The sequence below is a fragment of the Physeter macrocephalus genome, chromosome 21 (assembly GCF_002837175.3).
Source record: "Physeter macrocephalus isolate SW-GA chromosome 21, ASM283717v5, whole genome shotgun sequence".
Lineage (NCBI taxonomy): Eukaryota > Metazoa > Chordata > Mammalia > Artiodactyla > Physeteridae > Physeter > Physeter macrocephalus.
In genome coordinates, this window is record NC_041234.1 from 29,139,455 (window position 1) to 29,148,038 (window position 8,584).

The window sequence follows — 8,584 nt, forward strand, 5'->3', positions numbered from 1 at the left end:
AACCAGGAAGAAATAGAAAATATAAACAGACCAATCACAAGCACTGAAATTCAGACTGTGATTAAAAATCTTCCAACAAACAAAAGCCCAGGAGCAGATGGCTTCACAGGCAAATTCTATCAAACATACAGAGAAGAGCTAAAACCTATAATTCCTCCAAAACATAGCAGAGTGAGGAACACTCCCAAACCAAACAAAGACGTCACAAAGAAAGAAAACTACAGGCCAATATCACTGATGAACATAGATGCAAAACTCCTCAACAAAATACTAGCAAACAGAATCCAACAGCACATTAAAAGAATCATACACCATAATCAAGTGGGGTTTATCCCAGGAATGCAAGGATTCTTCAATTTACACAAATCAATCAATGTGATACACCATATTAACCAATGAAGGATAAAAACCATATGATCATCTCAATAGATGACGAAAAAGCTTTTGACAAAATTCAACACCCATTTATTATATAAAAAGCCCTCAGAAAGTAGGCATAGAGGGAACTTACCTCAACATAATAAAGGCCACATATTACAAACCCACAGCCAACATCATTCTCAATGGTGAAAAACTGAAACCATTTCCTCTAAGATTAGAAACAAGACAAGGTTGTCCATACAGCCAAAATCGTTCTCAATGGTGAAAAACTGAAACATTTCCTCTAAGATCAGGAACAAGACAAGGTTTTCCACTCAAACCACTATTATTCAACATAGTTTTGGAAGTTTTAGCCACAGCAATCACAGAAGAAAAAGAAATAAAAGGAATCCAAATCAGAAAAGAAGAAGTAAACCTGTCACTGCAGATGACATGATATTATACATAGAGAATCCTAAAGATGCTACCAGAAAACTACTAGAGCTAATCAATGAATGTGGTGATGTAGGAGGATACAAAATTAATGCACAGAAATCTCTTGCATTCCTACACATTAATGATGAAAAATCTGAAAGAGAAATTAAGGAAATAACCCATTTACCACTGCAACAAAAAGAATAAAATACCTAGGAATAAACCTGCCTAAGGAGACAAATGACCTGTATGCAGAAAACTATAAGACACTGGTGAAAGAAATTAAAGACGATACAAACAGATGGAGAGATATACCATGTTTTTGGATTGGAAGAATCAACATTGTGAAACTGACTATACTACCCAAAGCAATCTATAGAATCAATGCAATCCCTATCAAACTACCAACAGCATTTTTCACAGAACTAGAACAAAAAATTTCACGATTAGTATGGAAACACAAAAGACTCCGAATAGCCAAAGCAAGCTTTAGAAAGAAAAACGGAGCTGGAGAAGTCGGCTCCCTGACTTCAGACAATACTACAAAGCTACAGTAATCAAGACAGTATGGTACTGGTGCAAAAACAGAAATATAGATCAATGGAACAGGATAGAAAGCCCACAGACAAACCCACTCACATATGGTTACCTCATTTTTAATAAAGGAGGCAAGAATATACCATGGAGAAAAGACAGCCTCTTCAGTAAGTGGTGCTGGGAAAACTGGACAGCTACATGTGAAAGAATGAAATTAGAATACTCCCTAACACCATATATAAAAATAAACTCAAAATGGATTAGAGACCGAAATGTAAGGCCAGACACTATCAAACTCTGAGAGGAAAACACAGGCAGAACACTCTATGACATAAATCACAGCAAAATCCTTTCTGACCCACCTCCTAGCGAAATGGAAATAAAAACAAAAATAAACAAATGGGACCTAATGAAACTTAAAAGCTTTTTTGCACAGCAAAGGAAACTATAAACAAGAAGAAAAGACAACCCTTAGAATGGGAGCTAATATTTGCAAACAAAGCAACTGACAAAGGATTAATCTCCAAAATATACAAGCAGCTCATGCAGCTCAATATCAAAAGAACAAGCCAATCCAAAAATGGGTGGAAAAAAGATATACAGATTGCCAACAAACACATGAAAGGATGCTCAACGTCACTAATCATTAGAGAAATGCAAATCAAAACTCCAATGAGGTATCACCTCACACCAGTCAGAATGGCCATCATAAAAAAACCTACAAACAATAAATGCTGGAGAGGGTATGGAGAAAAGGAAACCCTCTTTCAGTGTTGGTGGGAATATAAATTGATACAGCCACTATGGAGCACAGTATGGAGGTTCCTTAAGAAACTAAAAATAGAACTACCATACGACCCAGCAATCCCACTACTGGGCATATACCCTGAGAAAACCATAATTCAAAAAGAGTCATGTACCACAATGTTCACTGCAGCTCTATTTACAATAGCCAGGACATGGAAGCAACCTAAGTGTCCACTGACATGTGAATGGATAAAGAAGATGTGGAACATATATACAATGGAATATAACTCAGCCATAAAAAGAAACGAAATTGAGTTATTTGTAGTGAGGTGGATGGACGTAGAGTCTGTCATACAGAGTGAAGTAAGTCAGAAGGAAAAAACAAATACCGTATGGTAACACATGTATATGGAATCTAAAAAAAATGCTTCTCATGAACATAGGTGCAGGACAGGAATAAAGATGCAGAAGTACAGAATGGACTTGATGACACACGGAGGGGGAAGGGTAAGCTGGGACGAAGTGAGAGAGCAGCACTGACATATATACACTATCAAATGTAAAATAGATAGATAGTGGGAAGCAGCTACATAGCACAGGGAGATCAGCTTGCTGTTTTGTGACCGCCTAGAGGGGTGGGATAGGGAAGGTGGGATGGAGATGCAAGCGGGAACGGATATGGGGATATATGGATACATATAGCTGATTCACTTTGTTATACAGCAGAAACTAACACAACATTGTAAAGCAATTATACTCCAATAAAGATGTTAAAAAACACACACACATTATGTTGGTTGATGGTTTTAAATACCAAGTATAAAATAGTTGTGGGGAAACAATTAATTTGAAAATGTAGTAGGTAGGTATTAGATGATATTAGGGAATTACTGTTAATTATTCTTAGTGAGATAATGGCAATTAAATTATTTACAAAATGTTCCTAATATTAGGAGATGAACACTGAGATATTTATGGGGAAAGTGCTATATGTACTCTTCAAACTGATCTATTAAAGTGGTACCTCAATCATAATGCCAAGAAGGACTTTTGTGAAAATTGACAAGCTGATTCTACAATGTATATTGGAATTCAAAAGGCCAAGAATAACCAAAGCATTATTGAAGAAAAACAGCTAAACTGTAGGACTTACTGACCATATATAAGATACATTATAAAGTTACATTAATTATGACAGTGGTACTCATACAAGAATATAGAAACCAAAATGAACAGAATCCAGAAACAAACCCTCATATATAACCTAACCATTTGATTTATGAAAAAGATGATGACACTATAGGAGGAAAAGGATGATCTTTTCAATAAGTGGTACTGGATGTCTGTTTCAACAACAACAAAAAAACAATGGGCCTTTACCCATATCCATAACTCATACTGGCAACATATAATAAAATGAATATCAAATGAATTGGAAATATAAATTGATTAAACAATAACACCACATAGAAAAATATCTTCATGACCTTGGGAAAGGCAAAGATTTCTTAACCAGGACAAACAAGCACTACTCATGAAGGGGAAAAATTATAAACTGAACAATATTAAAACTGAGATACAGGCATATCTTGTTTTAGTGTGCTTCACAGATATTGCATTTTTTACAAATTAAAGGTTTGTGGCAACCCTGTGTTGTCAGATAACGGTTAACTTTTTTAGTAATAAAGTATCTTTTAATTAAGGTATGTACATTGTTTTTTAGACAAGGCTATTGCACACTTACTATACTACAGCACAGTGTAAAATTAACTTTTATATGTACTTGGGAACCAAAAATTTCATATGACTTGCTTTATTGTGATATTCACTTTATTGCAATGGTCTAGAACCAAACTAAGGTGTGCCTGTATTCAGTTTATCAAAAGATACCATTAAGAGACTGAAAATGCAAGCAACTGAGATTTGCAGATAAATAGATCTAACAAAGTATTCACATCCTTAATATAGAAAGATCTCCTACAAATCAGTAAGAAAAGGATAGTCAAAGAGAAAAAGTGGTCAAAAGACTTGAACAGGCAGCTCAAAAAAAAGATACCCAGGCCAACAACCATGAAAAGACACACATTTATCACCAGAGATATGCAAATTAAAACCACAACGAGGTACCATTAATAACCACTAGAATGGCTACTTTTTTTTTCCTTAGAAAGACAACACAATGACAAGTGTTGGCAATATTCTAGAGCAAATGGAACTCTTAAAATTTTCTATTAGGAGTTTTTTAGTGCAACCAATTTGGAAAACCAATTGGCAGTATCTACTAAAGCTAATCTTATCCATAACCTGTGATTCATCAATTCTACTCTTAGGTGTATGCTCAACAGAAAGCTGTGCATATTATCACCAAAAGACATGTTCTAGAATGTTTACAATACTATTTGCAGGCCAAAGATGGAAAAAACCAAAATGCCCATCAATTGCAGTATATTCACACAATGGAATACACAGCATTAAGAATGAAGGAATTACTACTATGCCCAATAACTTGGATCAATCTCAAAATCAAAATCTTAAGCCAATGAAGTCAAACACCAAAAAATACATACTATACTATTATATTTGTATAGAGTCCAAAAACAGGCAAAATTATTATACAGTGATAGAAGCCAAGATGTGATTAATTTGGAGTTTAGTTTGTGTCTGGTAGGGAATACATTCAAGGGATTTCAAATACTGATAATTTTCTATTTTTTTAAATGAAGTATAGTTGACTTACAATATTATATTAGTTTCAGGTGTACAGCACAGTGACTCAATATTTTTATAGATTACACTCCATTAAAAATTATTACAAGATCATGGCTGTAATTCCCTGTGCTATACAACATATCCTCCTTGCTTATCTATTTTATACATAGTAGTTTGTATCTGTTAATCCCATACCTGTAATTTGCCACTCTCCCTTCTGGTAACCACTAGTTTGTTTTCTATATCTCTGAGTCTGTTTCTGTTTGGCTATATACATTCATTTGTATTATTTTTTAGATTCCACATATAAGTGATACCATAATGTATTCGTCTTTCTGTCTCACTTATTTCACTAAGCATAATATTCTCCAGGTCCATACACATTGCTGCAAATGGCAGAATTTCATTCTTTTTTATGGCTGAGTAATATTCCATTGTATATATACACCACATCTTTATCCATTCATCTGTTGATGGATACTTGAGTTGCCTCCATATCCTGGCTATTGTAATTAGTGGTGCTATGGACACTGGGGTGCATGCATCTTTTCAAACTAGTGTTTTCATTTTTTCTGGATATATACCCAGGAGTGGAATTGATAGATCATATGGTAGGTTACACAGGGGTGAAAATGCTTTGAGCTGTACACTTATATGTGCACCTTTCTGCATGTATTTGAGTTTACTCAAAAATAATGCCTGCAAATCTCAAATGGTTCAGCCAAAATCGATCAAAAAATAGATAAAACATTACACTTCAATTTTTAAAAACTGGATGGATGAATAGATAGTGAGCAAGTCAGTGAATAAGTGAGTTAATATGGCAAAAGTTAACAACTGTTGACTCTAGGTTCAGAGTATAAAAGTATTCATTGTACTCTTCTTTCAACTTATGCTTGTTTAAATATTTTATTAAAAAATATTCAAGTAAAAAGAGTAATCACACCTCTCAGTTCTTAATATTTATAACTAGGAAGTAAATCAAGCACCTGATATAATCTGACTTGTGAAAGGAAACTTACAAAATGAAATTTTTATACCCAGACTATTTCTATTAAAATAAAATATTCTGTGTATTTTCTATTTCTCATTAATGAAAAGAGACAGAGAAAGAGTCCCAGGCCAGGACTGAGTGTCTGACAGACTTTAACTCCACTAACTCCACTACCAAGTTACCATCCACCTGAGTCCTGGTTTTATTAGTTAGCAAGTTACTAACTTGGTTTTATTAGTTAGCAAGTTACTATCCACCTGAGTCTTGGTTTTATCATCAGGAAAATGACAATGATGATACTGACTTTAAAGAGTGGTTTTGAACATTAATTAGGGAGCCACTAAATTCATTTCAATTTACCATACCAAACATTTATGGGCAACATATTATGAATACGCAGTGATAAGAGCAGTGAGAGAGGAAAGCAAGTATGCTGTAGGACAGCACACAATGCACCACAAATAAACAGATTGAGGAAGAGGTGAGGATAGAGACAGAGATACGTCTTCCTAGAGGGGCTGGTAACTGACAATTCACTTAAATGGTAGCAAGAAGCTAGCCAAGCAGAAGAGAATATGGGGAATTTACATGGACAGATTAGATCATCTGAGTATGCAGAGTGGTGCATTAATGCTATGCAGTAAAGTGACCACAAGCAGAGGGGAGGAGAGGGAATGTTGGAAGCAGAGTGACCAACAAATGCAGAGACACTGTCATAGATATACCCTATTTTTCCACTTATAACTGTATAGTTTGTGCTCTCTCTTCCTTTAGGTTTCTGCCCAAATGTCAACATACCAGGGAGGCCTTTCTGACCATCCTATCTAACATAGTACAGCCTCCCCATCACAACCTATTATATATTTATTATATATTCACTTATTGTCTCTCGAGTAGTTTAAAGGACTTTGTTCTTATTTTTATTTTCCACTGTTGTATCCTCAGTGCTTAAAACACTGTCTGGCATATAAAAGCTATTCAATAAAAAAACTCTTGAATGAATGGATGGATGGATGCACACCCAGTGGGTTAAAACCAGTGTGATATTTAAATGCTGTGTAATTATGATTTGAATAGAGAATAAACAGACATCAGCAATACCCTTTGAAAAAGTTCCTGTTTTGGTGTCATGAAACCTCAGTCTCCTCGTTAAATAACTGAAAATTATACCTGGCCTAGAAAAAAGAATCATCTCTTATTTTGGCAAGCCTAACACATTTAGCTACAGGAGGAAGACAGAATAAGTTGCTTGTTCAAGGAGATCTCTGGTTAAATTCCTCTTTAGAGCCTGAAAAATCCCTGACACTCATTATAAATTTAATGATCATTTCCTCTCCCTTGGGTAAAGAATTGAAATAATAAATTGTGATAATTAATGAATATTCTGGCAAGACAAATTACACATGATAAATGGAGCAGAAAAATACATTTCACATTGCAACAAATGGAAAAAAAAAGACAAAGTTCATATTGCACCAAATAGATAATACATGCAAAGCTCCTAGAAAAAAATCTTTGTCTGAAAATTCTGCCAACTTGCTCTTCAATGTTGCTACTGGACACCAGAAAAAGATTTACATAGTAAACCGAACTCATATGAAACGATAAATTTGTGATTGGATGTCATATCTGTCAACCATTTCTGCTCTGTGAGAAATTCTAAAGGGGATGGGAAAACCTCCACCCTCTAAAGCTGACACCAAATTATAGGCAAAATCCACTATGTTTGTCACTCTAAAAATTTGGGGATTCAATTGTATACCAAAATTTTTTTTTAATGTCATGAGTGGAGGGCTGAAACCAGTGCAATACCTGATATGTGATTTCGTTTTGGGTAAAAAATAAATAAATAAAAGGACATAATTTGAACAAGTTCCTATGTCTCTGAGAGCTCTAAAATTTCTGCTCCTTTTCTTATTTTTAAAAAGAACAAAAAACAGCCTTGCCCTTGAAATTGAAGTCACATCTGATTTCAGAAAGTATATAATTCACCGGCCTCTGCAGGAGTGGGACCGAAGAGATCAGAAGTCTTCAGGGGGAGTAAAATACTGGGGTCGAAAGTAAAAAGAAGGAAGAATGTAGGTTCAGAGTGGGGGAAGGAGGTAGCAAAAGTTCTGAGGCTGAGAGGGGGGCGGGGTGGAAGGTGAGAGTAAGAGGTAGGAAAGAAATCGGTGGTAGAGGGAATGACCCAAACTCAGAAAGATTGGTTAGAGGATTCGGGATAAAGAGGAGAAGTGAAGAATAATCAGGGATAAAAGGACCACGAGAGTCAGAAGGGGGAGGGGATGACGGCCAGCCACCTCCCGAGGCGTAAGAGAGGAGAGAGTGAGCGATCGGAACCACAAGCGTCAGAAACATCCTTCAATGTACCCTGGGGATGAATTCTTTCCACCTCGTGTTGAAGCAAGGAGGAAACCGTCCCTGAGGTGTCTGCGGACTCACTCGTGAAAATTAGCAGTCCCTTTCTTTACACTCACCTTGATGAAGAACGCCGCGACGCGACGATGGCGTGACCGGAAGTACTATTTTCTTTTGTTTGGAGGAAGCTTTAGCCCGGGCCGCCACACCCTCCCCCCGCCTTCACTCCAGACAACTTCCTGTGCCTCTCTAGCAAGCTCTTGAAATAATGTATCTCAGTGGCTCTCTCACCAGATGGGAACCCGGATAGTGACGTAAAATGTCTGGAAGAGGGAATCAGTAACTTTTTACAAATCCTAGCCCTAGTCATTCCAAGAATTGCAGCAGCTCCGCCAAACTCTACGTATCCAATTTGTCACCTCGCCTTCCTGATTCAGACTTTCA

The 8,584-nt window shown here is 36.1% G+C and overlaps 1 protein-coding gene across 2 annotated transcripts in view; it reads right to left on the bottom strand.

Annotated features, from left to right (window-relative positions):
• MAGED1 (MAGE family member D1) overlaps nucleotides 1–8,306 on the bottom strand; it is an 86,264-nt gene extending 77,958 nt beyond the window's left edge. The window contains exon 1 of one of the 2 annotated variants that reach the window (XM_007123406.4): nucleotides 8,260–8,306. The gene's annotated coding sequence lies outside the window, so the exon portion shown is untranslated. The remainder of the gene's footprint in view (nucleotides 1–8,259) is intronic. The other variant, XM_024117651.2, reaches the window with a different exon arrangement.
• Between the last annotated feature and the right edge of the window lie 278 nt (nucleotides 8,307–8,584).